At 40.3% G+C, this 20,062-nt stretch overlaps 1 long non-coding RNA gene across 1 annotated transcript; it reads right to left on the reverse strand.

The window, feature by feature from the left end:
* Positions 1-12,667: 12,667 nt before the first annotated feature.
* On the reverse strand, positions 12,668-19,373 carry LOC308478888. The gene is made up of 4 exons (XR_013987355.1): positions 19,246-19,373; positions 18,263-18,407; positions 13,528-13,693; positions 12,668-13,161 (listed from the first exon to the last, which is right to left on the reverse strand). It is a non-coding gene; the product is annotated as an uncharacterized lncRNA (long non-coding RNA).
* Between the last annotated feature and the right edge of the window lie 689 nt (positions 19,374-20,062).

Here is a 20,062-nt window from a genome sequence, read left to right on the forward strand (position 1 = left end):
TCTCTGTGTGTTTGCATTTGCATGTGTGAAATATTGATTATATTAAGGAAACTTGTCATCAACCTGCCAGTCACACAGCCAATTCATTGTTGCATTACCTGAGTATAATCCCTTGGGTTGAGTCAGAAGCTTGAGATGAGGTAGATGAACGCTTTTTTTGGAACTGAAAAATGAAAAGAGAGTGTTGAGGTCTACTAAATCTTAATAATGCAGCAGCTAGGCATTGTGTCAGGCATCTAAGATATTCTTGTTTCCTGGCATCTGCCCAAAGCGATAAATTAAAAGGTGGTATTTGGCACAAATGAGGATTCAATTTGCAGATGAAAGAGCAAGCACCATGGATTTCTACATCCATCCAACCAACAGCTTTTCACAATGGCAAGGCATGGTTGTTCCAGATTATATGTTATGCTTGGAACAAACAATACATATTTATCACTTTGACCAGTCCTGCACTTTTAATCTCATTTTTATTTATAGTTTTTTAAATACCTGCTGTCTAAGATGATCAGGATGGCTTGCACAACTGAATATCAACAATAAAGACAATCTAAGATGAAAGTAGCATATACAGATCAGACAGGTACAGCAAGGAGAGGAGCTTCTAGCCTGATCAAGTAAAACTATCTTCACAGCAGACCAAAAAGCAGGTGAAGATACGTCCAGGTAGGCCTGCCCCTGGAACCTACCATCACACATGGTGGAAGAAAATGGACGCAGCATCAGCATCACTGATATGGAAACAGTTCTTTTGACCAAGTGCTGGACAACTCAGAGCTGGGGGCCAAATGTGGCCATCTAAGCCTTTTCATACGGCCCTCAGGATATTCTGGAGGCCACACACCCTTCCCTGTCATGTCATTCAAATGCCTTTTGCTTGTTAGGATGGATGATAACTATGGGTTTGTGAGGGCATGTATAAATAGCACAGAGGTATATTTTGTATTCATTGCTCCACCCACTTATACTTCTGGCCATGCCCATCAGTGGATTTTAAATGTTGCCCAGAGGGGAATGTGGCCCTTAGGCCTAAAATTGTTTTCCATTCCTGTGCTAGACAATGCATGCCCCCTGTTTTTGAATCCTGGGTACAGAGCTGAAACAGAAAGTTGGTAGGAACCATGATTCAGTGTGCAACATCTGATTCCACTTCAATCCCTGGCATCTGAAATTAAAAAGGAACAGGGAGCAGGTGTTGAGAATGACCTCTTCCTGTGTAGCTGCTGCCAGTCAGAAAAGACAGAATTGGGTTAGATGGGCAAATAGTTTGATGAGGTATAAGACTTCCGACATATCTTTGAAGTCCTAGTGATGTCTGGTTTGGTGGGTTACACATTTTAGAGATTTAAAGCATCATGAGCACAAATGATATATAATACTTCACATATCATCAGTAAAATGCAAATATAAAATAGACCAAGGACTTATGTAGTATGGAAATAGGTACCAAAACCCCAACCCCTATCCCCCGAAAAAACCCCATGAGAGGCTTTAATGTCAATTATAATATCCAACCTATGAGTCAGGATAGTAGTAAGCAAGCACCCATAACCAATTAATGTTATTTTAAAAATCCCACATAAAGTTGTGGTCCTGACCATTTTAGCCCTTTAGGGCCTTCTTGGTAGTGGCGCCCACCCTGTGGAAGGCCCTCCCATTAGATATGAAAGAGATAAACAGCTACCTGACATTTAGAAGACATCTGAAGGCAGCCCTGTTTAGGGAAGTTTTTAATGTGTGACATTTTAATGTATTTTTAATCTTTGTTGGAAGCCGCCCAGAGTGGCTGGGGAAACCCAGCCAGATGGGTGGGGTAAAAATAATGTATTATTATTATTATTATTATTATTATTATTATTGCGATAAATGGGTGAAAGCCATCTAAGCTGGCCATGCTCAGAGCAGACCTGCAGAAATTAACAAACTTAAGTAAATTGTCCACTGATTCCAATGGGTCTTTTCCAAGGATGGCTTAGCTCATTATCACCCAATATTATTTCCTCTTAAAGCCATTTTTAAAAAAAGTTAGTGTCATTAATGCTCCCATTAGTTCTATTGATGCTTCCAGTGAAGCTTCTTTTGCAAAGCATAGTCTTTGAAAAGTCTTTGTATGAATTAAATCATGCAGTTTTAAAACCAATGGAGCTCAAAGCAGGGCATGTGAAGCTCTTGAGGAGCCCAGATGTGTCTTCAGAATGCACATTGAATATTTTTTTCTCACTTTTGCATAACAAAGAAGCTTCATTTTACAGTGCAAACATGCATTTGTTCACAGCACTATGGACAGCAGCACTTACTCTGTTCGTTTGGTTGTTGTTGTTTATTTTTTCTGCTACAGTGCAAAAACTATTACAGTGGTACCTCAGGTTACATACGCTTCAGGTTACATACTCTTCAGGTTACAGACTCTGCTAACCCAGAAATAATACCTCAGGTTAAGAACTTTGCTTCAGGTTGAGAACAGAAATCATGCTCTGGTGGCGCAGTGGCAGCAGGAGGCCCCATTAGCTAAAGTTTGTAATTTCTGCAGGTCTGCTCTGAGCATGGCCAGCTTCAGGTGCTTCAGGTTAAGTACAGTTTCAGGTTAAGTACAGACCTCCGGAATGAATTAAGTACGGTACTTAACCCGAGGTACCACTGTACAGCATTGCTGGCGCAAAGCTGGTGGTAAGGTTTGAACTTTCCTGACCATTGCTTAAAATTCCAGCTCACCTAGGAACCCACTGTCTGATCCTAATCAAATTAGTATCTTTAAACTGCAAGTCCCCATTTGAAAAGTGGAATCATAATCTCATATGTTGTGAGGATATCCGAAAGAATTACTGTAAAGCACTAAGAGCTCAAAAGGGCCATAAAAGTGATTAATAACTGTTTGTTTTATAACGTGGCAGTGTGTGTTCTTCATAAGAGACTGTACTGTTCTCTGCCATCTATCACATTTTAAATAAACACTGAATATCTAAGAAGCAGCCTATACTTGAAAGATGATCCAAACAGGACAGCAGGGATCTTATAGCTGCCTATTTACAAGAAGTCTCAGTACCCACTTCAACAGATCCAGCAGTTTCCTGAAGTTGGATTCAAAATTCTACAGACACTAAAGAATTGTCCCTGTGGAAAATACCCAGTCATACCAAGTCTGCCAGACTTTCAGTAGAGAGATGGCACGTGTTTTTAATGAGCTGCCAAGAATCCCAGGAGAATCTAGAAATGCAGTCACCTATTGCCTGTGGTGGCTGATACCCACTGAAGCTGGTGGAGTGGAAAGCAAGGAGGCCAATAGCCAATAACAGGCAGAGGTACCACTTGACTGATGATAAATTTGTGGGGCTGGCTGAAGACAGATTGAGATTGGTGGGGCAGTGCCCCTTTGGCGTAGTACACGAGCCTCCATTGCCTGTCACTTAAAAAATATAAGCCCTTTTCAAGTGGAGTGTCATCAAGAGGTGACTTTTCTAAAGGAAACTAGCTCCACCTCACCCCGCCCCTTTGCTGCCTTAGCTACTTTCCAACTTGTGAAAGCTGTCTGTCCGAAGCAAGTAACCTTTTGTACCTATGAAGGTGCCCCATGTTGTTTGGACCCTGGAAAACCAGGCTACACTTATTCAGTTCCATCAACCTTTTCACACAGGGCGTGTTTTCCACATGGCTGCCCATCTTCATTGACCTTGTATATATCCTTCTTAAACTTCAGCAACCAGAACCAGCCACAGTACTCCAAATAAGGTCTCCAAATGTGGTGAATGAGTACAATGGCCAGTTATTACGCACATTAACTACTCAACGTCCATTAACCTTGACCACACACACATACACCTCTCAGAGAAAGGCATGAACAGGGCTTTTTTTAGCCGGAACTCGCTGGAACTCAGTTTCAGCACCTCTCAGGTTTAGCTCCATTGCCATTATAATAGAACAATGGAGGGGTTCATGGTGAGTTCCAGCACCTCTTTTTCTACAAAAATAACACTGGGCATGGAATATGAGAATCTTCTCAGAATCAACACTGAAAAATGGATATTCATTTGTGCTATTATGAATTTTTCAAGCTTGATTAATCAATAACACTTATGGAGTTTATAAATGTACAAACTGTCCATTTGAATATAAAGATAAACTATGGGCTTTTAAAACAGCCTATTACCAATGCCATCGAGAAATAGTTAATCATATTTGGACATTTATTTGTTACACTTTAATCTCACCTTTCCTCCAAGGAAATTGGATGGTTTGCTTGTTTGTGTGTAAAACTTTCATGCCTTTCCTTTAACAGGCCAATGGTATCATACAATATATCTGGCATAACAAGTTTACAAAGCAAGTCAATGAGTGGTTCTCAAGTGGTGTTCCAAATACTCATCAGGCCCAGACCTGCTTAGCTCCAGATGTTGAAGACCATGACAATGTTTTCTAAGTCTGTACTGTAATGGATGGCTTTGAGTACACACAAGTGAAGAAGCTAGACAATAACTTTCACTCTCTCAGCCAAGAACAGAACAGCCACACAAAGTCCAGTACCATCTTGTGACTAAATTTCATAGTGATACTCAAACATATCTAACCAAAAGAACAGGAAATTTGACTTCACTGAGGTAAAAGATGACAAGTCTTCTATTTTTGTTTGTTCACACAAATCTATTTATCTACATCTTGCTTCCTTCTTCCAAAGAGGACAGATGATTTTCTCTGTTCATCCTCATGATAACTTGCCCAGATTGAAGATACAGTGGTACCTCGGGTTAAGAACTTAATTCGTTCTGGAGGTCCGTTCTTAACCTGAAACTATTCTTAACCTGAGGTACCACTTTAGCTAATGGGGCCTCCCGCCGCCCTGCGATGTCTGTTCTCATCCTGAAGCAAAGTTCTTAACCCAAGGTACTATTTCTGGGTTAGCAGAGTCTGTAACCTGAAGCGTCTGTAAACTGAAGCGTCTGTAACCCGAGGTACCACTGTAGTATCTTGTTCCAGGCCACCCAGTGAATTTATTAATGGACTGGGATACAATGAATTAGGTCAGACATAGGCAAACTCGGCCCTCCAGATGTTTTTGGAACTACAACTCCCATGATCCCTAGCTTACAGGACCAGTGGTCAGGGATGATGGGAGTTGTAGTCCCAAAACATCTGGAGGGCCGAGTTTGCCTATGCCTGAATTAGGTGAAGTGGATTCTTGGTCACAAAAGCATTTGGCACAATAGTCTTTCAGATACAATATTTTTCTTGGATATCTTTGTTTTGTGTGATTCTTGACAAGTCACAGCAGCCAGTGTGCACAGCGAAGGAGGATATCATGTCCTCCCCTGGCCATGCCTGATCTGGGAGGCTGTCTCAGTTCACCATAGCCATGCTGGACAGTTACCTCCATTCCCCCTCAAGGATGGCAGTAAGCAGTCATTGTCAGGACAGATAAAAGAAAATACTTTTAATGCAGGAACTCACTCCCACAGGGAGCAGTTATAGCCACCAACCTATATGGTTTTAAAAGAGGATTAGACAAATTCATGCAAGAGAGGGCTTTTGGTGGCTACTAGCCATGATTACTAAGCTCTACCTCCACAGATGGAGCCAGCAATGCTTCTTGATACCAGTTACTGGGAACCACAGGAGGAGAGAGTGCTCTTGCGCTAGAGTCCTGCTTGTGGTTTCCCAGGCAAATCTAGTACATGTGGTGTCTTTGCCCTTTAACAGCAACAAGAGTCTCATGGAAATATGGCTAACATTTCCTTATCGAGTCAATAGGCTAAATTAAGGTAATTATTATAAATGGCCTTTCATCATTCTTTAAACATAAAATAGCCCAGTTAGAGCTATAAAATAGGCCACTCATTTGCACTCCCCACCCCAAAGCGATGCAATTAAATGGCAAAAATTATAATTATTTCAAGACTAGGTTGGCTATGTTTATCTCTCTGAAGGTCAGTCAGTCTTTGGGTGTCTTTTTTTAAGGGGGGAAATGTCTTTAGTGGCATGCTATGCACTACATTTTACAAAGAGCTTTAGAGATAATAAATCTGTACTGGACTGAAGTGTATGCATGCCAGATTTTATTGGTGTGATATGTCTGCAGGGATTCTTAATCATTACTACATGCCTTATCAATACTGAACAAACAAGCATGCTGCTTCCAAAACTCTTTCACACATCTCCAAATAAATGAGAAAGTAGTACTACAGCAGGTGGCAGTGAAGCTAATCTCCTTATGGAAACCCAGTGAGGTCAAATATTTGATCCTGGAAATCTAAACCTAAAGCTAAATTGATTATTTAAAAAATTCGCCATAATAAGGAGGATAAAAAGCTGCATAAAAAGCTATGAGGAGATGAAGATGAGACATAGGTCCACTACACACCCATCCATTCAGGGACCCCATAAAATTCAGACACAGGAAATGTATGTGTATGAATGGATAGCTGATGAGCTATTTTCTCTTTTGCTTTGATGTGCATCAACCACTGCATTTCAAGCAGAAGGCAAAGCAAATACTGCTACCTGGCCAGATACATGATGACCACTAGTGTCAGGCAAAGGCAACCAGTAGCTGGAACACCTAACTGGGATATTGTCACCCACCAAGAAGGTTGGGTCACAATGAGAAAGACCTCGTGAGATGTTGCTGAGTCCTGTGAGACTTTGGACAGTTTCTCTCTATTGCTGGCTCCACTGAGTAGCTTTCTGGGGCTGATGGCAATCAAAGTTCAACTGGAGAGTCAAAGATTCTCCACTGGTGACTCAATGAGTTCACAGCAAAGGTGAGGTTCAAACTTCCTTATTGGAAGCTCAGCCATTATCCCATGCCGACTCAGAATTAATCAATCACCTGATAGTCACCAAACCAACTAATCAATATATCTGAGCTTAAGCAAATTTGGGTGTTGAAGGAAGGCAAATGTGCTAGTTTTGTGGAAGGAGATTTAGTGTTGTTTTGTCAAGGTTTGTTTATTTATAACTTTTATAAAAATAGCTTACATAAAGATCAGAACATACATAAAACACAATGAAATTGTTTAAAAAAATCTAAAATAATTTCCATACATTAAAACTGAAAGCAGGGTAAACCAATTCAGTATTTAAACACTGGCTGGAAGATAGAAGAGAGATTTCTAGTCAAATCTCTTGTTGATGAGAGTTCCTGAGATTTGGGGCCATCTTGCATCCCAACCAATTGTGCTTCTGGAAGTGGTGAGACACATAGCAAAACCTCCGAGGTTAGTTCAGCAGGTGGAGAGGATCATATGGGAAGAGGAGGAACGTCAGATAGCTTGGTCTCAAACTATTTATGTAATTTCATTATTCAAACATATATCTCCGTTTCCAGTTGGAAGTTTATGTACTGGCACAAAAAGACAGGACTTCTAAACATACATTTACAATGTCTCTACAGTATCCCTTTTCCTATATCTAAAGTCTAAAATACATGGAAACTAAGGTTTGAGGTCTCACTGTACTTCCAATCTGGCTTTTGTTTGCAAAACCCGATAAGCTATGATATTATCTGAGCAGTTTTTGTGCCAGTGCCATCATTTGTGATATATGATCCAAAACAAATCATATGCACAATAGCAAATGGTGCTGGGGAACTGACTTCATTTGGCAACAGTTCCCAAGTTGTTCATGGAAAGTGCTCATTTGTTCAGCCATTTCCTGTCTACTCATTCCCCCTCTCAATTTGAAACACTGTAATCCTTTCTACATGCTTCCTTCACTGTGTTACTAACATTATTGTTACAGATCAAAAGAGAGCTTCCTCCTTAAAAGTTTCATTCCCCATCTGTGGAAAGTGTGAGGCAAATCCTTTCACGCAGTCTGATGATATGTGCATCCTGACAGTTTTCACTGTTGCTGGGGCTTTGAAACCCATAGTCCGTTGCATTCGTACATTGAAAGGAGCCAGGTTTGTCAGTTATAAAGGTACTTTTTGCAGCCTTTGAAGTGGACAACATATTGCTCGAACTCCCAGAATTGTTTTCAAAGGCTGCAAGAAACAGCGGTAAAACTGACAAGCTTCCACAGAAATATGGACGTATACCCTTCACTGCAGAGATGTAAGTGACAAGATCATCAACAGTTTCACTGATTAGATCACAGGTGTTCTAAATATAACTAAGTTTATCTCTCTGAATTTCTCTACTTGTAAGATTGGTGCATACTTGTTCTTCACGTTCTCTGTTTGTGACGAAATACATGCATTCACACACACACACCCCCCCGCCTTCCATTCTGCTTCACCACAGAGTAAATTTTAAGGGCTTTTAGTTGGACATAACTAATCCTGTCTCAGTGCAAGGGGCTGAACTAGGTGACCTTAGAATAGCTTTTCATATATTAATTTCTGGTATCTTCTCTCACACCCATGCACATAAGTGTAATTCTTCCAAAGGAGGTGATCTAGCATCTCTTTTTCTAATTATGCAGTTCCAGAGATTTGACGACTCATTAGGGACTCCACTGGAGAATGCATGTGCCACCACTTGACATGTATTAACTTTCTTTTGCCTAGAGCTATTAGACTCTGACCTACAAAATCTATACTGGGCTGAAAATTCTAACACTTGCCAGGCTACACGTATTTGCTTCATGTAAGAATGTTGCACTGCATTAATTTACTTCTAATTTTACACAGATTCAAGGAAATCTGACTGGAAATATGTCTCAAAATGTGCAAGTATCCAAGCTATTGTATCTTGAAGTACTTTAAAGACCACAAGGCATATCAAGAAGGTCATGATACCATTATTTTTACATCTTCTAAGAAACTATCTATTTTCATAGCTGGTCTGTTGCCATAGTATCTGAGTCACCATGACCCATTTGCAGAACTTCAAGTGTCTGAAAAAAAAACCCCAAAAGTTTCTTACTAAATAACTTTATCTATATCTTAATGAAAAATGAATTTATTTAAAGAAATCAAAATTGTAATCAGTGTGGATAAGAATGAAAAACAAAGCCACAACCATTGAATAACAAATATTATATTTTTATATTTTGTTTTATTTTATTTGCATTTCAGTGTTGGATACTCTCTGAAATAATTTTGCTTAAATGTTGTACACCCTTTGCTAATCATTATTATTTTCTTCTAGGGCTTTCAAATCCTCCTCTTGTTGGTTCCATTTCCATTTCTTACTGAACCGATCACAGATTGTTGTTGTTGTTGCTGTTGTTATCACTCTTGACCAATTTTTTTAAATGGAATTAGGTATTTGCTCAAAAATGCCTTAGATTTGAAAATGTAAGTGCGAGGTCCTTGTCTTGCATCCAAATAATTATGCATCCCAACCAATTGCATCCCAACCAAACTGAACCCTGGGTGCCTTTGAGTGTAGCAAAATGACTGATGAACCTACTATGTTGCGGAACAGGGATGGGGAAACTTTTTCAGTCCAAGGGCCTCATCCCCTTGTGGACCACTTTCCACATGCCAGCAGTTGGTGGAGCAAAGTGGGTGGAGCAACAGATATGGCTGCTTCTTTTGTACATTTGGCTGCATTCCAGCCACCCAAAAGTAAGAGCTTTCTACACTCATGTATCTTCTCCCTCCTTCCACCCCTCCCTCTCTTACACATCTCTCCGGCTTCCATTCAGGCAACCAAAGGCATCATCACAGCTCTGTTAAGTATAATTGTTAAATGTGCATTGAAATGGGAAATTATTATACAATGTATCTGTATTGTATACTGTGAGGCATGACTGGAAATCTCCATGAAGCTGAAGAAGAGTATACCAAGTTAATCATTAACAGCACTATATCATGGGACTGTTGGCTGCTGGCTCAGCCACAAGGTGCATAATGTCACATGAAAGAGATAGTATTGCAGGTCTATGCATATGCTAATTTGGTAGGCATCCATGTTTGGGTGTGAGCTCTTTGTTCCAAGCTGCTAAAGAGAATGGGCATTTTAATCTCTGCCTCCAGTAAACAACCAGAAGCTAATGGAATATGAAATGGAGGAGTGATGGAGCTTTGATTTTATCTCAGGATGTGAGATGTTTGTAATCTTAGTTATCTCGCCTTATGCTAGCACCAGTATAAGAAATTATGCAACTAAGTGAATGTATTTTTTAAAAAAGTTGTTTGATGGTAAGTTTTGTAAGTAAAGCCTTTGAACCATATTCTTGGACTGGAATTTTTTTTATTTCTGTACTACTGTCAGTTTTTATTCATCCAATGGCTTCCATATGCATAATAATGATCATCATCATCATCATCTCAGAAAGTTCAAGGATATTTCAGCTAGGCAAAAGCACTCAATAAGGGTGCAGAGCATGGCTGGCGAAAGGTATAGCTTGGGGAGAAGGGTGTGATCTGGAGGACTTGATGGTCTCTATCCCTGTTGTAGAGTGATGGATACAAATCTCTCTCTCTCTCTTCTCCCTTCTGCCTTCTATTCAATGCAATAAATGGATTTTTGTATGAAAATAGCCATGCCTGTTTATTGACTTGGAAAATTAATTATTTTAAATTAATGTGCTTCTGCACCAAACTCGTCATTCAGTGTGTTAATTCTGCCAAACACATGTTTGAGATTTATAGAGAACCTTTTAAAACTACTTTAGGCTCACTCTAATAGCACACGTTCTGCAGATCTGTTCTAAGCAGAAGGAAGGAAAAGGCCACAAGGCAAACTGGGACCACCTGGCCACCACTTCTATACATTCAGCACCACTGGCCAAATGTCTACTGAAAAGCTGCTATCCAGGCCCCAAACAGCAGCTAATTGATTTTGAATGTTTCCATTGTAATCACTTTAGCCTGAAGAATGCCCTTCCTGCCATGAAATTTCTTAGGAACACTTGTTGCTTCAGACTGCAATTCAGAAAGATTTTATTTGGTGTCGTTGTTCTTTCTATTACCATGTAAAAACACACCAGGGATTTGGAAACCGGCTACACAAGAAAGCCAAGACAGAGAGTGTGAATGTTATTTGTGAAAAGGGGAAAACATTTTCCAGTGTTTTACATCTGAGTATTATCTGAATGCCAAAAAGAGGAAAAATCTTAGAATGCCTTGAAGTTATACTGCGTCGTGACATTATCTCATTCAGGGGTCTTTGGAGTAGATCTGTCAGTTTCAGTTTCTCTCTCTTGCTCATTTCTCCAATTCAGAATTCCAATTTATTTTTCAAATTCACAAACAAAGCAGTTTGTAATTTTTTTAAAATAAAGGAGTCATAAAAATTCATTAGCATTTTGGTGGGAATTTCAATTTTGCTTAATACACAGAATATTTGCTAAGCTATTTTCCCTAATATAATACTCCCTGTAATAGCCAGGCACAAACCCTTTGGTCTCTAATGCTATGTTGTACATCAGGAAAAGTCCATGAGTAGAATTTTGTGGATTTGGCCAAATATCTACCTACTCCAGGATTCAGTTTCTAACAGTGGCCAGTCAGTTGGAGCAGTCTAAATTTGTACAGAATCCTCATACTAGCAGCAAAATTTCCTGGTGGCCACTAGCACAGAAGCTCTTCTAATCAGCTTGATCCATATTATAAACAACATTCAAACATTATAGCGCCTTGATGGAGCACTGCAAGATAGTAGTATCGTTTTTTAACTAGATAATTGGCCAAGAGAGTTGCACTGTATATAGGACAATGCCAGGGATGGATGTAATGGAGCCACCTACCAATAGATTTCTGATCATCATAAGTTCTAAAAGCAACCAAACCAAGGTATTTGGATAATACGGATGTATATGGCAAATAGTAATCTCTTATATAGTGGAATGGTAGTTGGCTTTTTTTTTTATAGCCTCTATGAAGGAAAACAAAAAGCATCAAGGATGAACAAACATGAAACTATCATAAATCTAGCCTGTCCCAGTCCACAAAAGTCCATTTCTGTGCAAATTCCACTCTTTGTATTTACTTCTCCCTTTATTTATACATCAGTGGAACATAATGATCACTTAGCAAAGTTCTGTTCTCTCTCCTCTTTCTCTAACAAAAAGGCACCCATGATGAGAAGCATCTTTTCTTGGCATCTGACTAGCATTTCTGCAAAAAGAAAGAGGAAAAAAAGTTTACAGTATTGAATGGGGGAAACTGATCCTTTTCAGTGTCATTAGTCATGGCTCCTTGGGGACAGTCATGCTGGCTCGTCGCTCTAGTACAACATCAAGAGAGGAAGTGCCTTTGGTTTTTTTGTTGCCGACTCGCCGAAGGTACAGAAATTGCTTTTGCTATATCTCTCTCCCCCCTTTCTCTCTCCTCTCTCCATCCCTTTGTCTCTGGCTGAATAATGAAGCAACGGTTTCAGTTTTAGTGCTCTGGTGCTTTATCTTGTCGAAATAATGTTGCCATTGGTGCTGGTGTAAGCTGCTTTCCTATCCTCTTTGGCCACCCCCACCCCCCCGCTTGTTCTGAGGGCTCTATTCGGGTGTGTAGTCTGGTGTTTTTCACTGATGAGTGATATTAAATTGCAGCTACAGTGGCACACAGCCCAGTGGCAGCTCATCTACCAGGGGCTTCTGGGCAGGGTGGCTGGCAGCCCCAGAAGGCTTAGTTCTGTTTGGATAAACTCCAACATCTTTTTGATGTTTGATCTCTGTTGCTTAGATTTGAAAACACAGGCTAGTTATCGAGAGAGAGGGGGGGGGGACAAAAGATCTTCTCAAGCAGATTATGGCACTTATGGCTGCAGAGGAAGCAGCACAACAAATATTACTGCATGTAATATTTCAAGGGCTTCTTTTTCTAACTATGATTAGAAAGGGGATATCAGGAATTATTCCAAAGAATGTGGCATGAAGTTGACAGCCAGAGAGTTAGAATAAGCAAGCACTCCTTTCCTTAAAGAGCATGCAGACTTAGGGTGCATTCAGATGCAGGGAATTTTTGCCTTGGTTTTCCTGATTATAATGCTAGCTCTTCTGTCTCATTTTCTAATCTTCTAATGTTCCTGTAGGAGTGCAGTACCTGTCGCAGAACTGTGCCTTTTTGACCAATAGCATGTCACATTAAATTTCACTCATACCAGCGGGTGTGGGGTTGCACAACACCAAACATCCATGTCGCTATTTCCCCAACCTTTTCACACATGTGTGCTTCTGTTCCCCATGGAAATTGGCAGGAAAGAACTGTATGCTGGTAGAACATCCCAAATTTTCTCATTTGCTCCCAAGATTCCCTGCGTTTATAGGGTTGCAAATGGATTGTTTCTGGAACAAATGAACACAGAAATTAGAACAGAACTTCCACTAGATTCCCCTGTATTTCCAGAAGTGGCTTTTATGTCATGTGAAAGCTCAAATGTAATACTGAAATGGACAATGAAATGTTGGGGGGATGGAATAAACTACCATCCAAATGCACCCTTGATAAGGGATACATAGAGAGAAGCATAGAAAATGCTAATAAAGAGAAATAGACAAGCCAGAAGAATAGCAATTGTATTTTTTCTCATCGGGAAAAGAGACAAAGCACAACTAAGAAAGAGGTTCGTCTATTTTCCATTGAAGCCAACGACAACATAATTTGAATGATTCTAGCTTCTGCCCTAAGACTGAAATACCAAATATACTTACTAGAGAGTAAGTGCCATTGAAAACAGTGAGACCTCCTTCTGAGACGAAGTATCCCTAGACTTGCACTACACAGTCTCCTGTCTTGAAAACTGCAGGTGCAAACTACAGAATTGCTTCCATCAGCATGGTTAAGCTGCGTTAAAACCTTGGATTGTTTGAAGAAGTTCTATATAGAGTATAAACAGATATTTACATGCATATCTATGGAGAATCAGATTAGAGAAAAAAGTAAGAGTTCAAGAAAAACAGCTGAGGATCACTCCATAGCCTGAAGAAGTCCCAATTAAGTAGAATTACTGTTGCAATTAAGCAGAATCCTTGCCATTAATCACTGAACTCAAATACTCCCTTTGGGTAACACTCTTATTAAAGTTTCTTCATAGCTTATTTTCTTATCTGTCTAGAAACCACACGGATCCCTCCCCCCCAAAAAAGTAAGTTTCCGATATTGTCATGCGTACATATGCATCTAACTTTGAGCTAAGAGTGCTTCCAGTGGAGTCAAGTGCATACTTACATTTTTGGAGTATCAGGTGCTAAATGAATAAGTAATTCTCCTTACCAGAAGTGTGATAAATTAAATGGAATGTTTTATTGCTGTGTGCTGGATCATGAGCTGGAGTCAAGCTTCAACTTTCCCACAGAAAAATGCAAGGAAGTTTAACATTGTGTTCAGCTCATGTTTGATTTTAATAGCAGGCCTTAATGTCTATGTCAGGAGCAAATGCAGAATTCAGGCTGGATAGATCTGGAGATTCACCAACTACAGCCAGATGCAAAATGGTGGCACAAGTAGACAGCAAAGCCTGACCACCATTACACCAAGAGCTGTGTCAGATTATTTTTTTATAGAATGGTAAAACAAACAAGAACTCTGAAGATAGCTCACTGTCAGAAGCTGTCAATGTGTTTTGCTTGAGGTAGTCTACCCAAGTCATCTCAAACCTGGTGCTCTCTAGAAATATGATTTGGACTACAACTTCCATGAGCCCCAGCCAGCATGGCTGTGTTAGCTGGGACTGGTGGGAGTTGTAGTCCAAAACATGTAGAGGGCACTAGATTGGGGAAAGCATCAAAAAACAAAACAAAACAAAACCTTCATAGTAGAGTTGCATTACTAAAATCAATGTAATTTTCACTAACCTGCTTGTTCACGTTATAATGAGTCTCACTCTTTTTTAAAATCCAGCATGTGGATATAAGTTGGATATTAATAATATATAGCTCATATGCAATGAAGCACATAGACATATGTTCAGCTTGGGGCAATAGGAATATGTAACAGTCTCCTCCACTGGTAGTATAATGGGAGTATGTATAACATTAAGAAATGTCAGGCCCAGAACTGCGATCATCTAGATCTGGATGCAGCTATCCTGTGTGGCAAGACACAAGGTTGACAGGCTGAATGGTTTCCTTTCAACTTCTACTTTGTATCACTTTCTTAAAAGTCTTTCAATATATCCTCTGTATGTAAAAGATCAGTAGCAAGAGCAATGCAAATGAGGGCATCATGGATGTTGCCACAACACAACACGTCTGTCAATAATTCTCTTCCAGAACAGGAGTTGAATGAGCACGGTTTCAACAGATGTAGTATCTAGATAATTGCTGTCAAAATTCCTTGGGACCAATATGATTAATCTTGTAAGTTTTCAAGACAAACCTCCCATGCTTTGCTACTTTCAGTGAGTGTCTTATGATAAACAAAATCTTATATCCACAATGACTATATTTGGATCCAGTAAAGATGCTATGAGGGAAATGTTATGTGTGCTCTTCTTAGTTCATGCAATGTTGGAAATGTACTTGGTCTTTTATTCCTTCTGAGGGCTCGAATACTGAATAATATTCAGCCATCTTGGATTTGTGCATGGTGAGCAGACATCATACTTGCAAGAGTGGCAACATGACTTTTCTGACACAGATAGATCATTTCTATCCGAAACAGAGTTTAGCTGTTTACATCAATGAGATGCCTATGATGTCAACAAAATCTATATAGATTATTGGTCAGGGTATAACATGTTACTACACATACCTGATAGAGGATCAAGAAATACAGTCATGGTTTGCAGAGTGATATCTCAGACCAGGGGTCACCAATGTCCACAAATGTCCACAGATGCCTTCTATAGTGCCCACGGTGTCCTTTTCCTCCCCTGTACCCTCCACACTGACATTGGGCTTAAAAGAAGCACTCTTCTATAGCCAATGGAATCGACTGTGGTGTGTTCTTGGTTGGGAGGTATGTGTGGTGCCCAGAAGAGTTTCTTTGGTTTGTAAATGTGCTCCCGGCCCCAAAAGGTTGGCAACTCCTGTTTTAGCCATCAGCTTCCAATAAACTAGCATTTTCCATTTGGCCTGCCTGTATTTCAGTTTATCTTTCCTAACAGTTCATTTGACAATAAGTAATATGATTATTAATCTTTCCTGTGTTTTTATAACTGTAGCTTTATGATATGCCAAGTGTTTAAAGTTCACATGACAGGTATAATGAAAGGTTTGGGAAGAAAACACATCATACAGTGGCGAGTTCAACATAATTAGTAGGTGGCAGCTCCTAAAGCTCACTTGGCAGAAATAAATGAGAGCCTATACTGAGGTTGTCAGGGAACTGCCATCAGTACTGGAGGGGGAGAGCGAAAGCCAGAGGGATTCCAGAGAGCGTCCAGGGATCGGGAGGAGCAGCCCATCTTCTGGGGAAGAGAATCAGCGTAGCACCAGGGGAGAAGGGGGGCAGCTGGAGGAAGTGACGAGGCGGTCTCATGACTCCTTGCCTGGGACCAGCGGGGAGAGTAGGGGTCCTCCGTTGCCCATGCCCTCCCTGCACAGAAGGCTTCCGTGCAGAGAGGGTAGGCGGAGACTAGGCATCAAAGAACTTCTTTGCTGGAAGAAGTTTAAGAAACGCCCACTCATGGATTCTGCCAGCGATTGAGTCAGCCACGGGTGAGTGGCTGTCCGGACAGAAAAGGTTCACTTTGGCAACCCAGCCAGGTGTTTGCACCCAGCTGGGGAGATAGGCACCTGCTTACACACAAGCAACCCCTAGAACCATTACAGAGGTGATGAAAGAAAGAAAGAAAGAAAGAAAGAAAGAAAGAAAGAAAGAAAGAAAGGAAGGAAGGAAGAAGAGCCTATATTGAGGTGAAGAAAGGAAGAAAGGAGGGAGGGAAAGGGAAAGGGAAAGGGAAAGGGAAAGGGAAAGGGAAAGGGAAAGGAAGATTTCTGTGCAGATTTTCTTTCTTGTGTGTATCAGGTTCATTAGTTACTTCAGAACAACAACAACAAAAATACTAGTTACAGTACATTGGCGACCTTTTTGGTTTCATGAACCAGCTCCTTTCTCCTTAGTGCACTGACCCAAGCTGTCAGTCGACTGGTGACAGTAAGCATTGACCAAAGGGCACCCTGGGAGTCTGTGGCCTGACCTGTACGTAAGTTCACTTAGGCTACCAAAGTGACCCAAAGGGACAAGTTCTAAATGTTTTAGACTGCAACTTCTATAATCCCTGGCCATTGGCCATGTGAGTGTTCTGTCCAGAGGTTCTCCATTTCTTGGGATAAGGAAAGAGAGAGAATGTATCATAAACAGCAAGTTACTGAGAAGGAAGAGTTCGACTGCATACAGAGCTGGGAGACAGAAGGAGCTTAGAAAGAAAGCAGAGCAGCTTGTAATGTGTGGGTTATGGAAAAAGCATAGGAGCTAAGCAGACAGAGGGAGTAACAGAGAAGTAAGCAAACAACAAACATAGGTTGTATATGCAACCAGGAATAGTCAGATTTAAGAATCTGGACCCAGTGAGTGCAGCTTCCAAAAGGGACTGTTTGATTATGAACATGTCTACGGTGGGGAGTGTCTTTTCAACTCAGCTACCTCGGGATACACATGAAGGAAAACTTGAAGAAAAGTCACTCCATGCCAATATCTGCTGAGAGATATTTGGGAATGGAATAAACTTTTGTACCTCATGTATTTTATGTCAAGAGAGGAGCTCTCCCTTAATTAACAACCATATTATATGTATTATTTGGTGAGAGAACTTTTCTGCTAGTGCACAGAACAAAGAGGAGCAAATCATTACTTATTTATTTATTGGTAAAAACAAACCAAGAATTGTGTGCAACACAATAGCTTGAGGTACACAAATGGATGGGGTGGAATTTGATGCGCCTCCCAGAATCCATGTCATAATACAAAACTTTTCTTTTTTAAGATAGAGAAATAAAAAAAAAAATACTAACGCCCATCACCAGCATCTCAGGAGGACACCTTGAGGGATGCTTTGATGAAAGGGATTTTGAGGATGGGGGCAAAGAGTCTCCAAATGAGGTGTCCTGCTGAGCTAGCTAGCATTCATTTTATTCATTTCAGTGGATCATCTGTGGAGTTCTTATGTGGGTTCCATCAGAATTGATGGAAGCTAAAGGCAACTGCAGTGTTTTCTAGACTGTATCCTTTACCACAAATATATTCAGTGCAAATCCAACAACCACTACAAAACAAGCGCCTTCCATTTTGTCAGCTTTCTCAAAACTATTTTTAACAGAACAAATCCCAGTGGTTTCAAGAAAATTCTGCTAAATATCAGAATTATGCACAAATAATGTGATGTGCAAACAATCGGAGCTAGGGAAATTGCCCTTAAACTGGCTAAGCCCCATTGACTTCAGTGGGACTGAACACAGAATCACTGACTCATAGAATTGCACAGTTGAAGGGACCCTGCATTACCTGCTAGTGGAAATGGTTCATGGCTTGAAGGCTGCAGCTGCAATCTATAAGCAAGTCGCTTCAGAAGAATGGTAGAGCAGTTTCTCAGAGGTCAATGGAACATCACTGGGATTATTTCCGTCAATGTGGTCTGTGGATTTGCAGTCTGAGCGCCCAACAGAGTAGAAAATTTAAAAGGTCATGCAGTATTTAAAAGGGCCTCTAGTAGCTCTTCTGTATCTCGAACCTTTTAAGGGTAACAACTGTGCCTTATTTCAAAGCTGGAAAAAATAATATTTCCAGTAGACTAAACATGCAGCTTCTATTCTTGTGGATGTATGAGATTTCAAGCATCCCATGGTGACTATTTAATGTCAAGAACAGATTTATTATGGAATGTATAGAATGGTAGGGGTATGGAAAAGAGACTGGCAGAGTTAAAAGAGATCAAAATGCAATCGAAGTGGCATTCACACAGCAGTTTATTCCATATCCCCAAAGTTTCTCTAATTGTTAATTTCCACATTGTAAGTGGGAAATGGAATAAACAGCTGTGTGGATGCAGAGCTAGTCAAACCTCACCATTCTATGGAGGAACTTTAGCCCTATTCAATCCATAGAGAAGGTTGTATAGGTACATACCTTGGAGGACAGAATGAGCGCCTGTAAAAACTTCTCTGACTTTCTTATACCTAATAAAGATGGGTTCATGTTTGGGCACAGAACCTGTACTTTTAGGCCAGCTGGGATTGATATGTTTTATGGCTATTTCACAGACTGATTGCCAAGTCACATAACCTTGACACAATAAACTCTCTCTCTCTCTCTCTCTCTCTCTCTCTCTCTCTCTCTCTCTCTGTGTATAGATATATGTAATTTCATTTTGAGACAGCTCTATCTAGGCATATTGGCACCAATTTTAATTGATTACACCACCATTTCCCTCAGCTTTCCTAACAGACATGATACAGTGCTCTACCTCAATCACTTTAAGAGCAACCTACTTCAAAAAGCTTATCATTTCAATTTTTCACACATTCTGTTTGTGGGTGTGGGTGTTCAGTATTTCACTCTTATCTCATCTCACAGCCCACTGCGGTAAGCCGGTATTCCTTAACAATAGCCCTTTTCAATCTCAGACCTAATAAAAAGGGAAAAATGTGTATCACAAGAAGAGAAAGTTGCCTATTTCTTTTTATTATTAAACTCTCCCATTGTTTTACTGATAAAGAAGACTGCCACTTGAAAGGAAGGCTGCCTTTGTATTAGCTGCAATCATTCTGACACTAATGAGAATTCCCCACCATCTCGGTATATACAAGACCCAACTACAAAACATGTACATGGATGATGAATTCAGGTCTTCCACCCCTACTATTCTTACAGAAATCAAGACAGAATTTATTCACAACTCCACTTTTTATTGTAATGCCTTCCCCCCACTTCTTTGCCTTGCAAAGAATTTTGGCCATTGCTATGATTATGCAAATTCTGTGGATCACACGTTAGAATTTCATGCAAACCATATTCTTAAGCAAGAAGTGAGACATGGGGCATATGTTTTTATGTTTCTGCATTAGTTCTGGTCAAAGATATTATTTACATCTCATATGTTAACAACCCTATCAGAATGAATCAGAATGGAACATTGCTGAATACCTCTTTCAATACGTTGCTTTCATCTAGCCCATGAACGTGTAGCCACATCATGCTGCCTCTGATGTCACTGGGAGCATGGTGATGCTTGGAGTCCTCCCATCACAGAACCTTCACAGCTACCACCACTGCTTCCCACCTTCTCTTTCTCAAAGCAATCTGTTG

The sequence above is a fragment of the Podarcis pityusensis genome (assembly GCF_964106645.2).
Source record: "Podarcis pityusensis genome assembly, chromosome: 6".
In the NCBI taxonomy this organism is placed as follows: domain Eukaryota; kingdom Metazoa; phylum Chordata; class Lepidosauria; order Squamata; family Lacertidae; genus Podarcis; species Podarcis pityusensis.